Here is a 26215-nt window from a genome sequence, read left to right as displayed (position 1 = left end):
GTCTGACCTCTGGAGGTTTTTTTTCAACTAGACAGGTTCATATTCATTTAGACTGGTCTAATTTATTTGCGCATGAAAAAAGTTGCATCTGTGTGGAGAAAAGTCACATGTCACACGACTGAAAACACGAAGAAAAGTATGCCAGCCCTGAAGTGGAGTAGAAATTAGACTTTTCTTTCGACAAATTCAGGCACACCTACATAAATAGTATAAAAAAAAGTCGCAAAAGTTAGAAAACTTCTGAATTAGTGCAAAAAATCAAAATAGGCAAAAAAGGCAAAAAAGCCTCCAAAACAGGCGCAATTTCAGTAGAAAATGCGACAAAAAAAATAAGACTGTCTAAGGGCTCATTCAGACGAATGTACCTGTGTTGGAGACCGCAAATAGCAGTCCGCCATACATGGGCACCAACAAAGTGAACTTCGTGCTGTGGTGCGGACCCATCGGCTTGAATAGGTCCACTATCCGCATGTGCGGAGGCATGGACCCATGGAAGCTCTTCCAAGTGCTTCTATGGGCTTCTGATCCATGCCTCCACACTGCAAAAGACAGGACATGTCCTATCTTTTTCTGTATCTTGCAGGTTTCGGGCCTATTCAAGTCGATGGGTCCGCACCGCAGGACAGAGTTCACATGGCCAGTGCCCGTGTATTGTGGACCACAACACAGACATGGTGGCCATACATTCGCCTGAATGTGTGGTCAGTGATTTCCATCGGTGATTGTGAGCCAGAACCAGGTGCCGGTCAAAAACACAGAACCACTCCCGATTTTTGGCTCAAGTCACAAATGAAAATCACTGATCAAAACATTGAGGTGTGAATTAGGTCTTAGGCCTTAGAGTGTTACATCTTCCCCCCCCCTGTAATATGCTAATTAATTGCAGGAAAGCATCATGGGTATGATCACCAACTTGAAGTCCTCTCACCTTCAGGACTGTTTAATGCATTTTTTTGATTGAAAACGCCTTTATTACAATCAAATTGTCAAAACGTACATACTTAGTACTGCGACGCAGCACAGGCCACGAGAACTGTTTAACGCATAGGTTTTTAGTAGGTGAGTGTCTACAACCTGAAATGCCAATACAAGACTTCACATAGTAAAATTATAGTGAAAAGCCACATCTTAGGTACGGCTACATGGTGACACCATTCATTTCTATGGGATCACTGCTACACTGCGATCCTGGCTGCAACAGCTGTACCCTTAGAGTTAAATATTTACTTGTAATATGCAAATTATTAGCAGAACAGCATTCTGGGAATTGGGCCTAATTTGAAGTCCTCCCACCTTAACTGAAGTTAAAGTCCAAAACAAGACCTCCCAGCAGCATCAGTGAGAAAAGCCTTATTGTAAGAGGGCACATACAGTGGTCTTTTCCTTGGAATATGCAAATTGTTTGCAGAAAAGCATCCTGGGTATGAGCTGCAACTTGAAGCCCTCTCACCTTAAGTGAAAAGAGACATGCTCATGGGGCACTCCTGGTCATTCAGTGTCAGGGGCCAACCATCCTTTTCTTGGGGTTGAGCTACTGATCAATGAATGTTTAATGAGGTCAGTACTGCTAACACCACAGACAACACATGAGCATCACTAGTGCGCAAGCACTGGACTGGTGCAATTTTTGGAAACCCTTATTCTGTGTTTAAAAATAGATTTATGATTTTTGATAAACATTTCTATTAAAGAATATAGGTCCAGGTCTGCCCAAGTGCCCAAGACTGGTGGTTTTTGACTTATGCTTCTTTAACAAAGAATAGCCTGCCGGATGTTACCTTGTGCCAGCTTGCCTAATTGCCTAGAAAGGAATCCGGCTGCTACCCGATGAACGTGCTTGGAATCGGCTAGATAAAAACTGTTGCGTGCAGTGCTTTCTTTTTGTCCTGAATAAAAGGGGTGGGGCTTCACACGTTCCACTGGATTTACTAAAACTTACCCCAGAAACTAGCATAAGGTAGAGCTGAAGTCTACCACAGCCCCTGCCTGGCATAGATTTCAGTTTCTGGCGCACGGAGTGCCAGAGATGCAACTAATTTATTAAGAGGTATCTGCCTCCTAATAAAAGTGGCCCTAAAAATGCCAGACTAAGGCTACATGCACACGGCCGTATTTGTTTTGTGGTCCGCAAAAAAAAATGGATGACGTTCCGTATGGCATCCTTTTTTTTGCAGATCTGTGGGTTTTTTTTGTCAGTCCATTGTAATAATGACTATCCTTGTCTGCAAACTTGAAAAAAAATAGGACATGCACAATTTATTTTGCGGGGCAACTGAACAGACAAACTGATGCGGACAGCACACGTTTTTTGCGAACCCTTTGAAATGAATGGGTCCACATCGTATCCGCAAAAAAAACGGAGAGGACCAAACGCTGCAAGCAACATTTTGGTGTCCATCTCCAAAGTGTAACGGAGCCAAACTGGTGTATTCTGAGCGGATCCCTATCCATTCAGAATGCGTTAGGGCAAAACTGATCCGTTTTGGAACTGAAACCAAAATGCCAGTGTAAAAGTAGCCTAAATGACAAAAGGCTGTTTTCATTTTTGTCACATATTTAGAGTTAAAAATGAAATTGCAAATTAAAGTATTACATTTTTTAAAATTTTGGCACAAAATTAGCACACATGGGTGGCAAATGAAATGTCAAAAAGTTTTTTTTTGCTTTTTTCATTTTATTTTTGGAAGCCTTCACCTCCCATGATACTGAAGCTCCTGGAATGCAATGGTAAATCTACAACCAAGCCCCAACTTATACCAGTGTTCTTGTCAAAATAAGCAGGGTTTCAGAGATCGACTCATTTATCAATGATTCCTGATTAGAGATGAGCAAATGAATTCATATGACTCGAATTTGTTCCACAATCAGCTTTGGGCTGGCCCTGCTGCCCAAGAGACTCTCCCCTCCCACATGACTGACAGGACCAGACATCTTGCGACGTTGCTCGGAGTAGTGGCACAAGTGCAGAGGCTTTACTGTTGCTTCCTGAGCAGTGCAGATACTGACTGTGCATGCGCTGCTATGCTTTTTAGTATACCCAGACATGAGCAGTGCATGCACAGTTGGAGTCTGATTCGCAAGCAAAATCGATTTGGTCATCACTATGCCTGACACTTTGCTACTTGGACAGTATCGGAAAACATAGACATCTTTTTGTTTTTGCTGTACACCTATTGCAGAAACTGTATCTTGCAATGCCGTACCTTGCATGGATGCAGATCATGTAACCGTGGCCGGCTCCAGGGTCATGTGGGCCCTTGGGCGACAAATCTCAGTGGGCCCCCTTGTTGCATTTTTTTACATTTACATGTTCCCCTGTGGCTCCCACACCGTATAATGACCCCCAGTTCACCCCAGAAAGTATAGTGACCCCCAGTGGCCCCCATACAGTATAATGACTCCCCCAATGCCCCCCCACACAGTATAATGAGCTCCAGTCGTCCCCCACACAGTATAATGACCCACCAGTGACTCTCCATTCAGAATAATGACCTCCAGTGGCCTCCCATTCAGAAAAATGGCCCCCAGTGGCCCCCACACAGTATAATGACCTCCTGTGGCCCCCCATATAGAATAACAACCCCAGTGGCCCCCTCAGTGGGGTCATACTGTATGGAGGGGGCTCTGGTGGTCATTATACTGAATGGAGAGTCATTGGGGATCATTATACTAAATAGGGTGCACTGGAGGTCATTATACTGTGGGGGGGGGGGGGGGGCACTGGGAGTCATAGGGCTCATGGCAGCCGGACCAGCACCCGCATGAGAGCTGGCACCCAGAATGGACTGACCCCCCCTTCCCTCCTTGGCATGCCAATACACAGTGGGCCCCCCTCCATGAGCAGCAGGCCGTGGCACTTGATCAGGTATGCTGGGTGCTGATGCCGGACCTGCATGTAACTGCTAGGAGCCCTTAGGGTAAGTATTACCTGCACTGAGCTGCTTTCACTGCCTACCAACATAGTTGAACTTCCTGCAGTTGTCACTAGGGGGAGCTCACTGCATAGCGCCTACTGAGTTCTATTGTTGCTGTATAAATTCATATGTACTGAGCTCCCCCTAGTGGGAGCTGGCGTAGATTTCCACTTTAATTCTTGCCAGTTTCCTGGTGTAGTTTATATCAAATGTGATGATCTGGCTATGCCAGCTCTGCACTGCCCACTCACAACACCACTCTGCCCACTTTTTGGAAAATTGGCGACCAGGGCTCTAAACCCCCTAAAAGTAACAAAATTTAGTGCAGGTAAGACATGAACTTGGCACATTTGGTTCTCTGGCATGCAGGGGATAATAAATGCCCCTATGAGTGAAGGAAACTCACAGAAAACAGAGGTCCCATTATCAGGTGTTAATTTGGGAGAGTGGGGTCCATTCTAAATTTTGCCAGGGGGCCCTCTTATTTTGGAAACACCCTTGGCATCTTGTTGATAAATCTGGTGCACTGTGCCCCAAAGTTGGTGCACACGCATTAGTAGAACTCCTCTACTGTGTATTTTCCTCTGTAATGTGTCTATGTATAAAATGCAAAAATACAGGGTCATAAATGCAGATCAGTGAAAGCAGGAAGAACGGATATTAAGAAGGAGAAAGCTGGTGATCTACTAATATTACTGTTAGTATAATGTGCAGGATATAAGACATTTCAGCATATCCTGGGTATGACGTGTGTATGGAAGCATCTGAGATTTAACCCTTTAAGGACCCATGACTTAGCTGTACGTCATGGGTCCAATCCCTAAACATGGCGACTGCTCGCACGTGCAGCGGGCGCCTTAGCCACGGGGTTTCTGCTATTTTAAATAGCAGAGACCCGCGGCACATGTATGTGATCAGCGATAAGGCTGATCGCATACATCTTACCCTTCAGATATGCCGTGGTCAAATGTGACCACGGCATCTGCGCAGGCCGGAACCGGAAGTCGCGCACTTCAGAGTCAATTAGATGTATATATCAATACAGGCCACTAGGTGGCAGCCTTGTATTGATATAGTGCAAATGAAGACTTTAATGATGGCTATTTAGCCATCACTGAATACTATGGGCAATCGAATGATTGGCAGTTATTGTCGCCCAAGATGACTTAAAAAAAGTAAAAAAAAAAGTTTTTACTAATATTAAAAAAATTAAAATAAAAGTTCAAATCATCACCCTTTCCTTAAAATAAAAATAAAAATACTTAACTAATAAAAAAAAATAAACATCATGGGCATCGCCACGTGTGAAAATACCCATACTATTAAATATAACAATATTAATGGCATACGGCAAATGGCGTAGCGGGAAAAAAAAATAAAAACAGCCAATTTGCCATTTTTTGTCACTTCAACTACCCAATAATTTTTTTATATAGTGATCAAAAAGTCACACACACTTAAAATTGGTATCACTAAAAAGAACAGACCGTCCCGCAAAAAAATGAGCCCTCACACAGCTATAAAAAAGTTATAGGGGTCAGAATATGGTTATTTAAAAAAATCTTTTTTTCCTCAAAGATTTTTTATTTTTTTTCAGCATTAAAACGCAAGAAACATTAAACAATTGTGGTATCGTTGGAACCGTACTGACCTGGAGAATGAAGATAACAGGTCAATTTTACCGTATAGTGTACAGTGCAAAAAAAAAAAAAAAAACTTTATCAGAATTGTGTTTTTTCCAAATTCTACCCCATTTGGAATTTGTTTCCTGCTTCCTACTACATGGTATGCAACCGTAAATGGTGCCATTAGAAAGTAAAACTTGTCCCGCAAAAAATAAGCCCTCATAAGGCTATGCGAATGAAGCAGTAAAAAAGTTAGGACTACGGGAAGGTGGGGAGTGAAAAATGAAAACGCAAATATGGAAAATCCCAGGGTCCTTAAGGGGTTAATGATATGCATTTTTAAATATTTAACTGTTCTCTTTATTGTTTTCTTTGAACATTTTCTGTAGTTAAAGCCATTACACAGGCTCTAAACTACTTTTAATGAGGCCATTGTATCATCATTTTATTGTAATTAAAATGGAATAGGATGCGAGAGAGGAAACAAGCTAAGATTTCATTAATTCACACCATGAGCGCTATTTCAGATTTGCTGGCGCTGTATCCTCCCATCAAGTAACGTGTGTTTCCTGCTGGTAGAATGCCAGAGATGTACTGCAGGACTCTGTGCAATGAATCCTAGAAGTTACCTGTGTCTCCTGCGCAACAGAACTTTCCCCTTAGAATAATACTGTAAAATAAAATTACACGCACGGACTATAAACCAATTTAAATTAAATTAGCCCTAATATAGGCCCTTGTGGAAATGATGGCCGATGAAAGTAGTAGCGACAAGAACAGACCAACCAGGTAATTTCCTTGTCTTACTGTATAGTGCATTATGCACCATGTTTAAAGGGGGCCTGTCACTTTTTCAGACATGTAGTACATATTTGAATTACTTGTATCCCCCACTAATAATACTTCTACAGCATATTTCCTTAGGAACCCCATTCCACTGTTATTCCTAATGGCAATGTTACCATTGTGTTACCATTCCCCTTGTCAATGTCCCTACAGCCTGGTACAGCACTGACTGAGTGAGCAGGGACCCACGCCCAACTATTGACAACCGGCTGAGTGAGCAGGGACCCACGCCCAACTATTGACAACCGGCTGAGTGAGCAGGGACCCACACCCAACTATTGACAACCGGCTGAGTGAGCAGGGACCCACGCCCAACTATTGACAACCGGCTGTCAATGTACACTGCTCAAAAAAATAAAGGGAACACAAAAATAACACATCCTAGATCAGAGTTAATTAAATATTCTTCTGAAATACTTTGTTCTTTACATAGTTGAATGTGCTGACAACAAAATCACACAAAAATTTAAAAATGGAAATCAAATTTTTCAACCCATGGAGGTCTGGATTTGGAGTCACACTCAAATATAAAGTGGAAAAACACACTACAGGCTGATCCAACAGTCTGTGGTGCAATGTGAAGTTGGTGGATAGAGCGAGACATGATGTCCCAGATGTGCTCAATTGGATTCAGGTCTGGGGAACGGGCGGGCCAGTCCATAGCATCAATGCCTTCGTCTTGCAGGAACTGCTGACACACTCCAGCCACATGAGGTCTAGCATTGTCTTGCATTAGGAGGAACCCAGCGCCAACCGTACCAGCATATGGTCTCAAAAGGAGTCAGGCTACCTCTGGCGAGCACATGGAGGGCTGTGTGGCCCTCCAAAGAAATGCCACCCCACACCATTACTGACCCAATGCCAAACCGGTCATGCTGGAGGATGTTGCAGGCAGCAGAACGTTCTCCACGGCGTCTCCAGACTCTGTCACGTCTGTCACATGTGCTCAGTGTGAACCTGCTTTCATCTGTGAAGAGCACAGGGCGCCAGTGGAGAATTTGCCAATCTTGGTGTTTTCTGGCAAATGCCAAATGTCCTGCACGGTGTTGGGCTGTAAGCACAACCCCCACCTATGGATGTCGGGTCCTCATATCACCCTCATGGAGTCTGTTTCTGACCGTTTGAACAGACACATGCACATTTGTGGCCTGCTGGAGGTCATTTTGCAGGGCTCTGGCAGTGCTCCTCCTGTTCCTCCTTGCACAAAGGCGGAGGTAGCGGTACTGCTGCTGGGTTGTTGCCCTCCTACGGCCTCCTCCACGTCTCCTGATGTACTGGCCTGTCTCCTGGTAGTGCCTCCATGCTCTGGACACTACGCTGACAGACACAGCAAACCTTCTTGCCACAGCTCGCATTGATGTGCCATCCTGGATAAGCTGCACTACCTGAGCCACTTGTGTGGGTTGTAGACTCTGTCTCATGCTACCACTAGAGTGAAAGCACCGCCAGCATTCAAAAGTGACCAAAACATCAGCCAGGAAGCATAGGAACTAAGAAGTGGTCTGTTGTCACCACCTGCAGAACCACTCCTTTATTGGGGGTGTCTTGCTAATTGCCTATAATTTCCACCTGTTGTCTATCCCATTTTCACAACAGCATGTGAAATTGATTGTCGCTCAGTGTTGCTTCCTAAGTGGACAGTTTGATTTCACAGAAGTGTGATTGACTTGGAGTTACATTGTGTTGTTTAAGTGTTCCCTTTATTTTTTTGAGCAGTGTATTTATAACGTTGTACTCCACTTTCTCCACTTTTAATTATCAGGGCTAGGTATGATGCCATATTCACTGCCTGGGCTTGTCAATTAAAGTGCAGAGGGTGCGGCAGTTGCAGAGAGAGCTGAGCCTCTAGGAGTAACGGCAACGCCCCCGTTGCTCCTAGAGGCTCATTTGCATATATTAAAACATAATTTTTCTCAGCAATGCGGGCACATATGAACATGGGGCCAACACAGATGCCTTCAGCTGCCAAGTGCACATGTTACAGGTCAGCCTGTGTCATAGGTACATGTCTGCTGACAGATGGCCTTCAAAGAGGTTCTCTGGGATTATAATATTGATAGTGACACGCCCCCTTTCTTTGTCCTCAGGCTCAGACTGGTGAACAGGTGAATCCCCTGGTGGGCCCCAGCCTCCCCCCTGCACAAGTAGACTGTACTTCATACAGAAAGGCAACATACAGCATCTCAACCCACCTATGCATCAATATAAGAACTGGAGAGATTATTTAAAGGGGTTGGGCCATCTCGCACATTGGCTATGCTATTTACAGCAGTCCCATAAAAATTAATGGAGGGCGGCTGCAGATGTGCGGTCTTCTCTCTCTCATGTTGCAGGCTCCATTCTAGAAATGGTTGAGGGTCCCAGCTATCCTAGCAGTGTGCGAGATGGGCCAACCCCTTTAACAAACTACCCAGTTTGCAATTATAGATGCATACGGTGCCTGAGAGGTCTTCTAGGCACAGAGGAAGACCAGCCAAAATCCTCTTTCCCCGAGGACCCACTTTCTTGAAGTTGCTAAAGGAGACCCCATGATCAGACATCTTGCAGCGCCTTTCTGCTACCTGCCACTGTGCGAGCATGTGTTCAAGGCAAAAGCCCTAATTCTAGGCAGGAGGCAGTCAGCAGGATACTGACGGGATCCCCAGGAAAGAATAGAGGCACAGGCTAGACAGCAGGCTAGTAAAAAATGGTTTGCTGCCATTTTAGGGATTTGGGAAGAGGCTCAGGTAATATTGACATGTAGCTGTACAGTGGACCCCAGAATGAATTTTACTGGTGGGCCCTAGACACCCTTATCTGACACTGTTTGCCATGATTAGTGGGGGTCCTAATAATAATCTTTATTTATATAGCGCCAACATATTCCACAGGGCTTTACAAATCAGGGGTTCATGTAGAAACAGTCATAAATAACAGCAACAAACAAGTCAGTAATTATAACAAGAGGAATGAGGTCCCTGCTCGCAAGAGCTTATAATCTATGAAGAAATGGGGGTGACACAGAGGGTAACATGTGTATGTTTTGTGCAGTGGTCCGGCCATCTTAACACAATGGGGGACTAGATATAAGGCTACACCAGCCAGTCACCAGCGGTATCTGTAGTGCTTCTGCATGCATGGGGTGTGGTAGATACTGATAGATCAGGAGGAATCATTCTGAAGAGGGGGCGGTGAATGGAAAAGGGCAGGGGCGTAGCTAAAAGCTCATGGGCCCTGGTGCAAGAGTTCAGTTTGGGCCCCCCTTTCCTCAGGGCTTTGTGGCCAGGGGCAGGGAAGCACATAGCCTTCATGCTGCCTGAAGAAAAGATTAAACAGGACCCCTTCCCAATGCCAAATTCTTGACCTACCTCCTTCCCTCCAGCCAGAGGTGTAACTTGACCAGCATGCACTTTCTGTAATACCAGTGTCTTCCTATGCGGCACAAGGGTCCCCTCAGGCTCCTGGGCCCGGTAGCAACTGCACCCCCTATAGCTACGCCCATGGAGACGGGCAGGGGATGCGATACGCTAATCTAAAAATACGTGTTTTTAGGGAGCGTCTAAACTGCAGATGTTATGGATTAACCTAATTGCTTGGGGTAAGGCATTCCAGAGAATTGGTGCAGCTCAGGAGAAGTCTTGGAGATGAAAGTGAGAGGTTCGGATTATGGTGGATGCTAGTCATAAGTCATTAGCTGAACAGAGGGCAAGGGTAGGATGGTAGACAGAAATCTTGTACTGTATGGGCAACCAGTGCAATGACTGGCACAGGGTGGTGGAGGCATCAGAGTAGCGGTTAGACAGACAGATAAGCCTGGCTGCTGCATTCAGGATAGATTGGAGAGGGGGTAATCTGGTGAGGGGGGGAAATTAGTAATGTGTCACAGTAATGGAGATGAGAATGGATCAAGGCAACAATGATAGTTTCTGTTGTTTCCACAGTAAGAAAGGGTCGGATTCTAGAGATGTTTTTGAGGTGGCAGCATGAACGGGCAAGGGATTGAAAATAGGGGGTAAAGGAAAGATTAGTGTGCTGCCTAGGTGTTATGATAGTACCACACACAGAGAGGGCGATACCAGCCAGGTTTAGGTACAGTAGGTTAGTGAAAGGAGAAATTTAAGTGTGGCTTATTGTTGTCCTAGAAGTCAGAAGGTCCTAGAAGTCAGACCACCACAAATTTAAGATTGAGGCCCATCCTGGAACGTCTTCATCATGAAATGCTCTCTCCAGGTTCTAGAGATGTGGGAACAATAAGCTGCGCTTACAGTAAATCACAATGCAACCGTAACGCCTACTGGAAATAAGGTTGCCACGTTTGCAAGGTTACATGTGACAAGGTTTTCATTGAGTTGGTGTTGTGTTTGCAATTTTTCCATGACTTACCTGGTCAAATATTGCTGAACTAAATCTTTAGTACAATCTCTAATTTAAAGTATTACTCCCATTAAAAATATCATTTTGTACAGTGGTAATGTAGATGGGGTAAAAGGCCGTTCAGGTAGTTTTCTCACCAGGCACTTTATTCTTGAATTGCGCAATCCGTTCTGCTCCTCCATTGTGACACGTGACCCCCACTCACAATTTCCTTTTCACACAGAAACAATCAATATACCTGTATACGGCAATCCATTTTCAGCCCCTGAACTGTATCAACTAAAATGCAAAGAAAGTTTGTGTACTAGTGTTGAGCGAATTGAAGTGAAATGAATTGACTTCGATCTGAATTTTAGGAAAAATTTGATTCGCAATAAATCCGAATTTCCCTGTGGTAACGATTATTTTATTTTTTTCATAAAATGGCGATTATATGTGTTACAAAGTGAAAGTAGCCCTATAAAAGCCTCATCTTGAGTGGTCGTCTCCATTTCACTGTCAATTGAGCATAGGGAGAGATGTGGCAAGTGCTAGGGACAGTGTTTTAGAAAACTTTTAATTGTATATACACTGCTCAAAAAAATAAAGGGAACACTTAAACAACACACTGTAACTCCAAGTCAATCACACTTCTGTGAAATCAAACACTGAGCAACACTGAGTGACAATCAATTTCACATACTGTTGTGCAAATGGGATAGACAACAGGTGGAAATTATAGGCAATTAGCAAGACACCCCCAATAAAGGAGTGGTTCTGCAGGTGGTGACCTGACCACTTCTCAGTTCCTATGCTTCCTGGCTGATGTTTTGGTCACTTTTGAATGCTGGCGGTGCTTTCACTCTAGTGGTAGCATGAGATGGAGTCTACAACCCACACAAGTGGCTCAGGTAGTGCAGCTTATCCAGGATGGCACATCAATGCGAGCTGTGGCAAGAAGGTTTGCTGTGTCTGTCAGCGTAGTGTCCAGAGCATGGAGGCGCTACCAGGAGACAGGCCAGTACATCAGGAGACGTGGAGGAGACCGTAGGAGGGCAACAACCCAGCAGCAGGACTGCTACCTCCGCCTTTGTGCAAGAAGGAACAGGAGGAGCACTGCCAGAGCCCTGCAAAATGACCTCCAGCAGGCCACAAATGTGCATGTGTCTGCTCAAACGGTCAGAAACAGACTCCATGAGGGTGATATGAGGGCCCGACGTCCACAGGTGGGGGTTTTGCTTGCAGCCCAACACCGTGCAGGACGTTTGGCATTTGCCAGAAAACACCAAGATTGGCAAATTCGCCACTGGCGCCCTGTGCTCTTCACAGATGAAAGCAGGTTCACACTGAGCACATGTGACAGACGTGACAGAGTCTGGAGACGCTGTGGAGAACGTTCTGCTGCCTGCAATATCCTCCAGCATGACCGGTTTGGCATTAGGTCAGTAATGGTGTGGGATGGCATTTCTTTGGAGGGCCGCACAGCCCTCCATGTGCTCGCCAGAGGTAGCCTGACTGCCATTAGGTACCGAGATGAGATCCTCAGACCCCTTGTGAGACCATATGCTGGTGCGGTTGGCCCTGGGTTCCTCCTAATGCAAGACAATGCTAGACCTCATGTGGCTGGAGTGTGTCAGCAGTTCCTGCAAGACAAAGGCATTGATGCTATGGACTGGCCCACCCGTTCCCCAGACCTGAATCCAATTGAGCACATCTGGGACATCACGTCTCGCTCTATCCACCAACGTGACGTTGCACCACAGACTGTGCAGGAGTTGGCAGATGCTTTAGTTCAGGTCTGGGAGGAGATCCCTCAGGAGACTGTCCGCCACCTCATCAGGAGCATGCACAGGCATTGTAGGGAGGTCATACAGGCACGTGGAGGCCACACACACTACTGAGCCTCATTTTGACTTGTTTTAAGGACATTACATCAAAGTTGGATCAGCCTGTAGTGTGTTTTTCCACTTTAATTTTGAGGGTGACTCCAAATCCAGACCTCCATGGGTTAAAAAATGTGATTTACATTTTTTTTTTTGGTGTGATTTTGTTGTCAGCACATTCAACTATGTAAAGAACAAAGTATTTCAGAAGAATATTTAATTAATTCAGATCTAGGATGTGTTATTTTTGTGTTCCCTTTATTTTTTTGAGCAGTGTATATATAATATATAGGCGTATTTACCTAGTTTATCTGCTGCGCCATTTATACTTAATCTGTTCTGTTATATATAGACTTACTGTACATCAGACTCATTGTCAATAGTGTTAGGCGCGAATATTCAAATAGCGAAAATTAATCGTGAATATCGGAACTTTGAGTATTCGTGAATATTTAGAATATAGTGATATATATTCATAAATTCGAATATTCTACATTTTCTTTTTCATCAGTAACTTCCCTTCTTGCTTGTGGGCCAATAAGAAGGCTGCAATGTTTTTGTCTGATCTTAGCAACATCCCTAGCAACCAATAGGAAAGTTCCCCCCCCCCCTTATTATATAAGAACCTCCCCAGAAGCCCTTGTATGCAGTATTTTGCAGATCTGAGAGATATAGCAGTGTTATTGCTGTGCTCTCTGCTTTTCTGTGTCATTACATTAATTAGTTAATTAGTTAGTTGCATTGCTTGTTTTGTTTAACAGTCTTGTTCTCAGCCATAGCAACGTGCCCCTGCACTTTGGGATGTGCTGACTGACCCCCTTTTTCTTTGCAGTTTGTACTGGAGGTGTGGCTGCCTCCCCAGTCGTGCACTCCTTCCAGCTCGTCTGTCCCACAGGTTGATTTTAATTAGTGTTAGTATTTAGCTTGGCCTGCTCCCCCCCACTCACTGAAGCCATCTAGCACCAGGAGAGAGATAGTGTGTGGACTCTCATTGCAGTCCTTGGTGACCATGTGGCGCCAGGGGTGGTGTGGAGTGGGCCCGGCGTGCATGCTGGTAACTGCTTTCCCTGGATATAATGGATGCCATTTTGGCACCGAAAATGACGGAAATTCAGGCGGATCCAGCATGCAAGTGGAACCTACACTTTCTGAATTTTATGATAGCCGCTATGGCACATAACAGGTATATTTAGTGTTAGGAACCCGTCTAACTAGAAATTGCCTTGACGCTCGGCAGACGGGCTCGAATAATTTTGTACAAAACGATTTGCCAAGTATCTCTAACTTATTAGTTCAGCATTTGCTATTATGATGCAATTTTGTACCTTATTTGATTTGCAGTGAGCTGTTGCATTGCTTGTTTTGTTTAACAGTCTTGTTCTCAGCCATAGCAACGTGCCCCTGCGCTTTGGGATGTGCTGACTGACCCCCTTTTTCTTTGCAGTTTGTACTGGAGGTGTGGCTGCCTCCCCAGTCGTGCACTCCTTCCAGCTCGTCTGTCCCACAGGTTGATTTTAATTAGTGTTAGTATTTAGCTTGGCCTGCTCCCCCCCACTCACTGAAGCCATCTGGCACCAGGAGAGAGATAGTGTGTGGACTCTCATTGCAGTCCTTGGTGACCATGTGGCGCCAGGGGTGGTGTGGAGTGGGCCCGGCGTGCATGCTGGTAACTGCTTTCCCTGGATATAATGGATGCCATTTTGGCACCGAAAATGACGGAAATTCAGGCGGATCCAGCATGCAAGTGGAACCTACACTTTCTGAATTTTATGATAGCCGCTATGGCACATAACAGGTATATTTAGTGTTAGGAACCCGTCTAACTAGAGATTGCCTTGATGTTCGGCAGACGGGCTCAAATAATTTTGTACAAAACGATTTGCCAAGTATCTCTAACTTATTAGTTCAGCATTTGCTATTATGATGCAATTTTGTACCTTATTTGATTTGCAGTGAGCTGTTGCATTGCTTGTTTTGTTTAACAGTCTTGTTCTCAGCCATAGCAACGTGCCCCTGCGCTTTGGGATGTGCTGACTGACCCCCTTTTTCTTTGTAGTTAGTTAGTTAGTTAGCTATCTTATATACACTGCTCAAAAAAATAAAGGGAACACTTAAACAACACAATGTAACTCCAAGTCAATCACACTTCTGTGAAATCAAACTGTCCACTTAGGAAGCAACACTGAGTGACAATCAATTTCACATGCTGTTGTGCAAATGGATAGACAACAGGTGGAAATTATAGGCAATTAGCAAGACACCACCAATAAAGGAGTGGTTCTGCAGGTGGTGACCACAGACCGCTTCTCAGTTCCTATGCTTCCTGGCTGATGTTTTGGTCACTTTTGAATGCTGGCGGTGCTTTCACTCTAGTGGTAGCATGAGACAGAGTCTACAACCCACACAAGTGGCTCAGGTAGTGCAGCTTATCCAGGATGGCACATCAATGCGAGCTGTGGCAAGAAGGTTTGCTGTGTCTGTCAGCGTAGTGTCCAGAGCATGGAGGTGCTACCAGGAGACAGGCCAGTACATCAGGAGACGTGGAGGAGGCCGTAGGAGGGCAACAACCCAGCAGCAGGACCGCTACCTCCGCCTTTGTGCAAGGAGGAACAAGAGGAGCACTGCCAGAGCCCTGCAAAATGACCTCCAGCAGGCCACAAATGTGCATGTGTCTGCTCAAACGGTCAGAAACAGACTCCATGAGGGGGATATGAGGGCCCGACATCCACAGGTGGGGGTTGTGCTTACAGCCCAACACCGTGCAGGACGTTTGGCATTTGCCAGAGAACACCAAGATTGGCAAATTTGCCACTGGCGCCCTGGGCTCTTCACAGATGAAAGCAGGTTCACACTGAGCACATGTGACAGACGTGACAGAGTCTGGAGATGCCGTGGAGAACGTTTTGCTGCCTGCAACATCCTCCAGCATGACCGGTTTGGCATTGGGTCAATAATGGTGTGGGGTGGCATTTCTTTGGAGGGCCGCACAGCCCTCCATGTGCTCGCCAGAGGTAGCCTGACTGCCATTAGGTACCGAGATGAGATCCTTAGACCCCTTGTGAGACCATATGCTGGTGCGGTTGGCCCTGGGTTCCTCCTAATGCAAGACAGTGCTAGACCTCATGTGGCTGGAGTGTGTCAGCAGTTCCTGCAAGCCGAAGGCATTGATGCTATGGACTGGCCTGCCCGTTCCCCAGACCTGAATCCAATTGAGCACATCTGGGACATCATGTCTCGCTCTATCCACCAACAGACTGCACAACAGTTGCACCACAGACTGTCCAGGAGTTGGCAGATGCTTTAGTCCAGGTCTGGGAGGAGATCCCTCAGGAGACCATCCGCCACCTCATCAGGAGCATGCACAGGCGTTGTAGGGAGGTCATACAGGCACGTGGAGGCCACACACACTACTGAGCCTCATTTTGACTTGTTTTAAGGACATTACATCAAAGTTGGATCAGCCTGTAGTGTGTTTTTCCACTTTAATTTTGAGGGTGACTCTAAATCCAGACCTCCATGGGTTAAAAAATTTGATTTCCATTTTTACATTTTTGTGTGATTTTGTTGTCAGCACATTCAACTATGTAAAGAACAAAGTATTTCAGAAGAATATTTAATTAATTCAGATCTAGGATGTGTTATTTTTGTGTTCCCTTTATTTTTTTGAGCAGTGTATATAATACAGATAGTTAGTGGGAGATAGTCAGTGTAGGTTAGATAGTGATATAGTGTAGCTGACCATACATGCATGATACAAACATAGTGCTGTGATGTCACAAGTTCACAACAATACTTAGTTCACACAATCACTAATAAGTAGTCAGACCTGTTAAAATGTGAAGTTGCACGTATTGCGCCTAAATATTCGCATCATTAGTGCCAATTTCGCAATCGCAAATATATTGGAGCACTCTATCTGCATATAAAGCTATTGTAATGTTCTGCCTTGCCAACCATTTTCTCCATTCTCAGGAAACTTCTAGCAGCTTAAAAAATTTAGCTATAGTGACTCACGCCTGTATTTCGCACGCATTACGCGAATATTACATTGCCGATTTTTCGCGATCAAGAAAATAAATTTGAATATTGCCCCTGCCGCTCATCACTAATTGTCAACAGGCGGTCTAATATATACGTGCGTTTACCTAGTTCACCTTCTGAGCCATTAATTAATTTGTTGTGTTATACTTACACTAACTGTGCATCAGACTCATTGTCAACAGGCGGTCTAATATATAGGGGTGCTTATTTAGTTCATCTGCTGCGCCATTTATACTTTTAATCTGTTATACATAGATTCACTGTGCATCAGACTCATTGTGAACAGGAGGTCTAATATATAGGCGTATTTATCTAGTTCATTTATACTTAATCTCTTCTGTTATACATAGACCTACTGTACATCAGACTCTGTGTCAATAGGTGGTCTGATATAGGCGCATTTATCTAGTTCACCTGCTGCGCCGTTCATACTTAGTTACATGGTTAGATTACTGATTTAGTTACTGTACAATATAACCAACATACAGTTGCCTGGGCCCTCAAAAGAAAGGGCAGTAGCTAAAAGTAGCAGCAGAAGAAGGGGTAGTGGAAGCAGCAGCCGTAGCAACAGGCCAGAGCTGCCACTGTCATCCAGCTGTACTGGAATGGTTGACTCGCTCTTCAACATAATCTCAGGTGACAACAGATACACATAGCCAGGAATAAGTGGGTACCTCTGACACCACACTTAGTTGGCATGGCCCAGGAACAACCTCTGTGCCCTCACCTGTCCTGAAACTGCCTCTTTCTTTTGCTGCTCTTTCTGCTCAGTAAGTGATGTATGCTGCCAGCTCTGCTCCACTTTTCAACGAGGACGAGCTTAGTGAGGACAGTCAGCACCTACATACCAGCACAGACTTGGAGGAGAGGTACGCTGTGTACTCCCTTGGGGCGTGAAACTAGCGATGATGACAGTGGGGTGGAAGCATGTGTTGCAAGCAGTCAGGGACATGGCCATGAGACTGGTGAGGGTGACAAAATTGATAAACACAAGAGTAGTGGATGATGATGTAGTCAATTTTATGTTGGAGCCGGGTGAAGAGGGGGAATCATCATCATCATCAGGGGTGAGGTTGGCAGCACGCCCATGAGACAGTAGCAGGGTGGCAGTGTGCCGATGAGCCATCAGGGTGGAAACAGTGGAAGATCTGGAGACAAAAACGTGCCCGGGTTAGACCGGATGCTACTCAGGACTCAGGAGCCTACCTTTCAGGAAACAACTAGCGGTGCATGGGTTCATAAAGGCAGCAGGAGGCAGTCAGCACGGAGTGGTGGGAGTAAAATGCCACATTTGGCAGTGTGGAAATTTTTTATCAAGTCGCTGGCACCACGACCCTGATTCAACATATAGAGTGTCCATCAAGTGGCCTGGTTAAACCATGGCACTAATGTAGTGGTAGAGCCTGATGCAGCAACCGCTGCATCTCCCAGTGGCCAACATGCCTTCCACAGCAGTCAGAGCTCCTCATCCAGAAGGAAGACGTCGTCCTTTCCCTTTGATTAGTGCTCCTGATGCACCACCTCCTACTCCTACTCCTAGTCACATGTTTCGCCAGCCATTGCTCACAGAGGCAATTGCAAAGAGACAACAGTATGCGTGAACTCATTCAATGGCGCAGAAGCTGAACGTGCACCTGGCCAAATTTCTAGTACTACAGTCCCTTCCTATCCATGTAGTGGACATTGAACATTTCAGAGAACTGATGGCTTATGAGTCCCAAGCCGTCATTACTTTTCTGTACCAGCCCTGCACATGTATGTTGAGCAGAAGGTGGGCCAGTCCTTGAGCCAGTCCGCATCTGGTACAGTCCATTCCAACACTGATGTGTGGTGCTATAACTATGGTCAAGGACAACATATGTCCATTACAGCACACTGGGTAAATGTGTTTCCGGTCCAGGCACACCAGCAACGTGGCCAGGTGATGGCAATGCCACTCCACATTGGAATCGTGGGATTTCTGCACCAATGACCTATTCAGCCTCCACCTTGTCCTTAGCCTCCACTATAGGCACCATTCTGAGTGGTCCTCCAGCACACCACCTATGCAAAGCACAGCGTTGTCACGCGGTTCCGCACCTTGTCAGCCTGGGCGAACTGAGTCACACCGAGGAGGAACTGCTCCGCATCATCAACCAAGAAATCGAATCCTGGATGTCTCCTCGCCAATTGTAGATAGGAACTATGGTCACCAATAACTGGAAGAACATTCTGTCTGTGCTGCATCAGGGAGGACTGAGCCATGTGCGCTGCATGTCGCACGTCTTCAATCTGGTTATCACCCGGTTCCTATAGTCTTCCACCCAACTGCAAAATGTCTTGAAAATGTCAAGAAAACTGTGAATGCACTTCAGCCATTTTTACAGTGCAAAAAACACCCTCCTTGAGCTGCAAAGGCAGAATGGTGTTCCCCTAAAATCGCCTCATATGTAACGTTTACACACGTTGGACCTCCAGGCTCCACATGTTGGACCAACTGTATGAGCATAGGAAATCCGATTTCTTGATGATGCAGATGGATAGGACTACTCCCCGTTATAACTTTGACTTAGTGGCAGCTCATGCGTGACACCTGCCGTTTGCTCAGGCCCTTTGAGGAGGCCATTTTAATTGTCAATCGCCAGGACTATGGGATGAATGATGTCATTCCATTCCTTCATGTCTTGGAGGGGATGCTGATAAATCTAACTGGCGAGGGGACAGTCGCGGCCACCTGAGTCCTGTGGAGGCTGAACTGGCACACGAGGAGGATGAGAAGGAGCACATAAACCCCCAGGAATTCTATACAGAACTAGGTGGTTTATCTGCCCAAGTAACAGGAGAGGAGCAGGAGGAACTAGAGGGCGACAATTAAGACAACACAGATGACCCGACAGACTGTGGCAGTATGCAGTGGAGATGGAGGTAGGGAGTCCCTCCGAGTCCCTTGCACAAATGGCCCGATGCATGCTCACTTGCTTGAGTAGTGCCAGCTAAATTGTCACCATTTGGCAGAGGGATGACTTCTGGCTCTCCACCTTGTTGGACCCTCGCTACCTGTCCAAAATGGGGCCTTTTTTACACCCACTGAGAGGGATGACTACTGGCGCTCCACAATGTGATACCCTCACTACCGGTCCAAAAGGGTGCCCTTTTTTACACCTTCTGATGAAAAACTCAACTACAATTGAGACATCCTTTGTAGTCGATTGGTCGCTATTGCCCATCCTCATGAAGATCTAACCAGGAGAACCCTATGAGTTCACACTCCACTGCCATGACTGCTGGATGAAAGGGTACGAGCAGCACCAGCTCCATCAGCAGCAAATTAAGTCTTGAGTCTCTGATGAGCACTTTTCTTCATCTTCAGGTTTCATAGTTACCCAAAAGAGAACTCGCCTTTTAATACAAGATATTCAGAGACTAAACTTTATAAAGATGAATCACGTGTGGATCGACCAGGATTTCCTGACACCGGTGCCTGATGCAACAGATTAGATTATTCTGGCAATAATGATCTGACTGTAGTGTGCTGCCACATCATCAAGAAATTGGTCACGGGTTTCCTCTGCTCATACAGTCGGTCCAATATGTGGAGCATGGAGGTCCAAATTGTGGAAAAATTGCATATAAGGCGATTTAGGGGAACACCATTCTGCCTTTGCAGCTCAAGGAGGGTGTTTTTTGCACAGTAAGAGTGGCTGAAGTGCATGAACAGTTTCCTTGACATTTTCAAGACATTTTGCAGTTGCGTGGAAGACTATAAGAACCGGGTGACAACCAGATTGAAAAGAGCGCCATGCAGGGCCCGGCCAGTAGTGTGGTATCACAGCGGGTGTTTAGTGCGGCGGGTGGCATAGTTACCCCAAAGAGAAATCGCCTTTCAACACAAGATGTTGAGGACTAACCTTTTATAAAGATGAATCAGGCGTGGATCAACCAGGATTTCCAGACACCGGTGCCTGATGCAACAGACTAGATCATTCTGGCAATAAAAATCTGACTGTAGTGCGCTGCCACACCAGAACATTGTGAGAAATGGCCCGTTACTTCTTGCCACGTGCTGCTGCCACTATTCTGATGCTGCCACCCGCCAAATGCCACACGCCTGCTGCCTCTACTGCAATCTGCTCCTACTGTGAACTTCCACCATCTTGTGCTGTTACTGCCACTACTGTTGCCCCACTCACTCTGTTCTGGAGCCACTATTGTGACTCTTTATGCTGTTGCCATCCTCCTAATTCTGTTCCGGGGCCACTATTGGGACTCTTCATGATGTTGCCATCCTCCTCACTCTGTTCCGGGGCCACTATTGTGACTCTTCATGATGTTGCCATCCTCACCACTCTGCTCCGGGGGTACTATAGTGACTCTTTATGCTGTTGCCAACCTCACCACTCTGTTCCAGGGCCACAATTGTGACTCTTCATGCTGTTGCCACCCTCACCAGTCTGTTAAAGGGCCACTAGTGTCCCTGTTTGGTCGTGTTGACATCTCCGTTTATTTTTCCGTTCTTATGATCCGTCAGAAGAACAGAAAAATAGCAAAAAAACATAGGTCCTGTCGTTTGAGCGTTCATAAGTCCTCTATCACACGGTCAGTATTTTGCATTAGGATTTGATCATGATTTGGAAGCAAAAAGCAGGAGCAGGTCCAAAACACAGAAGACATGCAAATACTCCTGTTTTTGCCTTACCAATACTGATCAAATAGTGATGCAAAAAACTGACCAAATACTGAAAGTGTGATAGAGGCCATTGAAGTCCTGCATGCAGAACTTCTTTTCCATCCGAATAAAACCGATTTCAGTTGCAAATGGCCAAAACTCATGCAAATTGAGCATGAGGCCTGTATCACATGGTCAGTACTTTGCTTCAGGATTGGATCATGATTTGGAAGCCAAAAGCAGGAGTGGGTCCAAAACACAGAGCAGATGCAAATATTATTACAAATAATTATCAAATACTGATGGTTTGAAGGTGGACTCTCAAAATACAGGATCTGATTCTTTTTTTTCCGGGCTGTTCTTCTGATAGATCAGAAGACCGGAAAAATAAACAGTTATGTGAACAGAGCCTTACTGATGACAACCTCCCCATTGTCATGGGGCCACTACTTGAATCGTGAGCCACTGCATGGTTAAGTCCACACCGATAAGGCTGAGTTCACACTTCTGTTATTTAGTCAGTCATTTCCATCACTTATTGTGAGCCAAATTCAGGAGCCAAGCCTCTCAGATTAGGTATCATTAACCCCTTAAGGACACAGCCTTTTTTCACCTTAGGACCAGGCCATTTTTTGCAAATCTGACCAGTGTCACTTTAAGTGCTAATAACTTTAAAACGCTTTGACTTATCCAGGCCATTCTGAGATTGTTTTTTCGTCACATATTGTACTTCATGACACTGGTAAAATGAAGTCAAAAATTATTTTTTTTTTGCACAAACAAAATACCTAATTTACCAAAAATTTGAAAAAATTTGCAAATTTCAAAGTTTCAGTTTCTCTACTTCTGTAATACATAGTAATACCCCCAAGAATTGTGATGACTTTACATTCCCCATATGTCTACTTCATGTTTGAATTGTTTTGGGAATGATATTTTATTTTTTGGGGATGTTATAAGGCTTAGAAGTTTAGAAGCAAATCTTGAAATTTTTCAGAAATTTACAAAAACTCAATTTTTAGGGACCAGTTTAGGTCTCAAGTCACTTTGCGAGGCTTACATAATAGAAACCACCCAAAAATGACCCCATCTAAGAAACTACACCCCTCAAGGTATTCAAAACTGATTTTGCATACGTTGTTAACCCTTTAGGTGTTGCACAAGAGTTATTGGCAAATGGGGAGGAAATTTGAGAATTTAATTTTTTTGTCTCATTTTTCATTTTAACCCATTTTTTCCACTAACAAAGCAAGGGTTAACAGTCAAACAAGACTGTATCTTTATTGCCCTGACTCTGCCGTTTACAGAAACACCCAATATGTGGCCATAAACTACTGTACGGCCACACAGCGGGGCGTAGAGTGAAAGGTGCGCCGTTTGGTTTTTGGAAGGCTGATTTTTATGGACTGGTTTATTTACACCATGTCCCATTTGAAGCCCCCCTGATGCACCCCTAGAGGAGAAACTCCTTAAAAATGACCCCATCTAAGAAACTACACCCCTCAAGGTATTCAAAACTGATTTTACATGCGTCGTTAACCCTTTAGGTGTTGCACAAGAGTTATTGGCAAATGGCGATGAAATTTGAGAATTTCATTTTTTTGCCTAATTTTCCATTTTAACCCATTTTTTCCACTAACAAAGCAAGGGTTAACAGCCAAACAAGACTGTATCTTTATTGCCCTGACTCTGCTGTTTACAGAAACACCCCATATGTGGCCGTAAACTACTGTACGGCCACACAGCGGGGCGTAGAGTGAAAGGTGCGCCGTTTGGTTTTTGGAGGGCTGATTTTGCTGGACAGTTTTTTTTTACACCATGTCCCATTTGAAGCCCCCCTGATGCACCCCTAGAGTAGAAACTCCAAAAAATTACCCCATCTAAGAAACTACACCCCTCAAGGTATTCAAAACTGATTTTACAAACTTTGTTAACCCTTCAGGTGTTGCACAAGATTTAATGGAAAATAGAGATACAATTTCAAAATTTCACTTTTTTGGCAGATTTTCCATTTTAATATTTTTTTTCCAGTTACAAAGCAAGGGTTAACAGCCAAACAAAACTCATTATTTATGGCCCTGATTCTGTAGTTTACAGAAACACCCCATATAAGGTCGTAAACCGCTGTACGGGCACACGGCAGGGCGCAGAAGGAAAGGAATGCCATACGGTTTTTGGAAGGCAGGTTTTGCTGGACTGTTTTTTTTTACACCATGTCCCATTTGAAGCCCCCCTGATGCAACCCTAGAGTAGAAACTCCAAAAAAATGACCCCATTTTAGAAACTACGGGATAGGTTGGAAGTTTTGTTGGTACTAGTTTAGGGTACATATGATTTTTGGTTGCTCTATATTACACTTTTTGTGTGGCAAGGTAACAAGAAATAGCTTTTTTGGCACAGTTTTTTTTTTTGTTATTTACAGCATTCATCTGACAAGTTAGATCATGTGATATTTTTATAGAGCAGGTTGTCACGGACGCGGCGATACCTAATATGTATACAATTTTTTTTATTTATGTAAGTTTTACACAATGATTTCATTTAAAAAAAAAAAATAATGTTTTAGTGTCTCCATAGTCTAAGAGCCATAGTTTTTTCAGTTTTTGGGCGATTATCTTAAGTAGGGTCTCATTTTTTGAGGGATGAGATGACGGTTTGATTGGCATCTATTTTGGGGTGCATATGACTTTTTGATTGCTTGCTATTACACTTTTTGAGACGTAAGATGACAAAAAATGGCTTTTTTTACACCATTTTTATTTTTATTTTTTTACGGTGGTCACCTGAGGGGTTAGATCATGTGATATTTTTATAGAGCCGGTCGATACGGATGCGGCGATACCTAATATGTATACTTTTTTTTTATTTATGTAAGTTTTACACAATGATTTCATTTTTGAAACAAAAAAATCATGTTTTAGTGTTTCCATAGTCTAAGAGCCATAGTTTTTTCAGTTTTTGGGCGATTATCTTGGGTAGGGTATGATTTTTGCGGGATGAGATGACGGTTTGATTTTTACAATTTTGGAGTACATGTGACTTTTTTGATCACTTTTATTACCTTTTTTGGGAAGTAAGGTGGGCAAAATTTCTATTTTATCATAGTTTTTTATTTTTTATTTTTATGGCGTTCACCGTTCAGGTAAAGTAACATGACCGTTTTATAGATCAGGTCGTTACGGACGCGGCGATACCAAACATGTGTAGGGAATTTTATTTTTTTCATTTTTAATCAGTGATAAATGTGTTTTTTGATTTTTGCTTTATTTTCACTTTTATTCACTTTTTTTTTTACCCAGACCCACTTGGTTCTTGAAGATCCAGTGGGTCTGATGTCTGTATAATACAGTACAGTACAATATATATTGTACTGTACTGTATTTTACACTTTTTCTGAACAGATCTATGCCTTTTAGCACAGATCTGTTCAGCACCATGGACAGCAGGACTCCTGAGACGGCGTCCTGTTGCCATGGGAACCTTCCCCGTCTGCTCAGTACTGCTCAGAACTGCGCAGACGGGGAAGGGTAAGGAGGGGATCTGTCGGGGGGCTGTCTGGGTGCTCTCTCCCTCTCCATCGGGGGGCTGCAAAGGCACAGCAGCCCCCCGATGGGAGAGGGAGGGAGCTCCCTGAGCTGTTAACTTTTTCCATACAGCGGTCCGTACGGACCGCTGTATGGAAAGGGTTAAACAGCTGACATCGCATCGCAGATGTCAGCCGTTTATACCAGGGTGCCAGCAATGTGCTGGCACCCTGGTATACCCACTAGATGCCAACGATTATTCAAGGGGAGGCGGGCGGGGGATCGCGATCCTGCCTGCCGCACCGCCCGCCTCCCGCACCGCCCGCACCGCCCGCAACCCTCCCCCTGCACCTCCCACCGGGCTAAAATCACTCGGGGGTGCAGGGGGAGGGATACAGATCTATCTTAGGAATACTAAAGTTTCTGATCCCCGCGGTCAGGGACCGCGGGGATCAGAAACTGCAGAAATCGCAGCAAACCGCAGGTCTGAATTGACCTGCGGTTTGCCGCGATCGCCGACATGGGGGGGTCACGGGACCCCCCCGCGCATTTAGCCTAGGTGCCTGCTCAATGATTTGAGCAGGCACTGGGTTCCGACCACTGCCAGCCGCACGGCAGTGATTGAAAATACACAGGGCGTACATGTACGCCCTGTGTCCTTAAGTACCAGGGCACAAGGGCGTACCTGTACGCCCTATGTCCTTAAGAGGTTAAAGAATCTGCATCTGTTCTGTGGTTTTGACCCGCACCTGCTTTGGGCTGATAATAACTGATGAAAATAACTGACCAAATAAGTGAAGTGTGAACTAAGCCTAAGGGCTCATGCACACGACCGTATGTATTTTGCGGTCCGCAAAAAATACGGATGACATCCGTGTGCATTCCGTATTTTGTGGAACAGAACAGCTGGCCCTTTATAGAATTGTACTATCCTTGTCCATAATGCGGACAATAATAGGACATGTTATATTTTTTGGCGGAACGGAAATACGGACATACGGAAACGGAATGCACACAGAGTAACTTCAGTTTTTTTGCGGACCCATTGAAGTGAATGGTTCCGCATACGGTCCGCAAAAAAAACGGACAGACACGGAAAGAAAATACGTTTGTGTGCATGAGCCCATAGTGATGCACATTCATTCTACAGCTAACAGAATGGATTCAAAAGCCTGTGTTTGAACTGCCTCAACATGGATTAAAAGAACCTTTTTGTTCTCCACTACTTTATTGGTGCTGCCTCCATGTCCTTATTTTGTTGCACTAAAGACAGTCATTGAGACACCTGCAGGGGCACAGATCATTTTTTTTATTGTTTTACTGAAGACTGCTGTATGCTTTTCTTTTGGTTTAGCTAGGAATGTTAAGGGGCAGCACGATGATGCGCACGTCCATATATGTGACC

The 26215-nt window shown here is 44.8% G+C and overlaps 1 non-coding gene across 1 annotated transcript; it reads left to right on the top strand.

Annotated features, from left to right (window-relative positions):
* Positions 1 to 1508: 1508 nt before the first annotated feature.
* LOC121002999 lies at positions 1509 to 1635 on the top strand. Its single transcript, XR_005779396.1, has one exon. It is a non-coding gene; the product is annotated as a U4atac minor spliceosomal RNA (small nuclear RNA).
* The last annotated feature ends 24580 nt before the right edge of the window (positions 1636 to 26215 follow it).

The sequence above is a fragment of the Bufo bufo genome, chromosome 5, assembly GCF_905171765.1.
Source record: "Bufo bufo chromosome 5, aBufBuf1.1, whole genome shotgun sequence".
Taxonomy (NCBI): Eukaryota; Metazoa; Chordata; class Amphibia; order Anura; family Bufonidae; genus Bufo; species Bufo bufo.
This window is presented reverse-complemented; position numbering and strand designations above follow the sequence as displayed.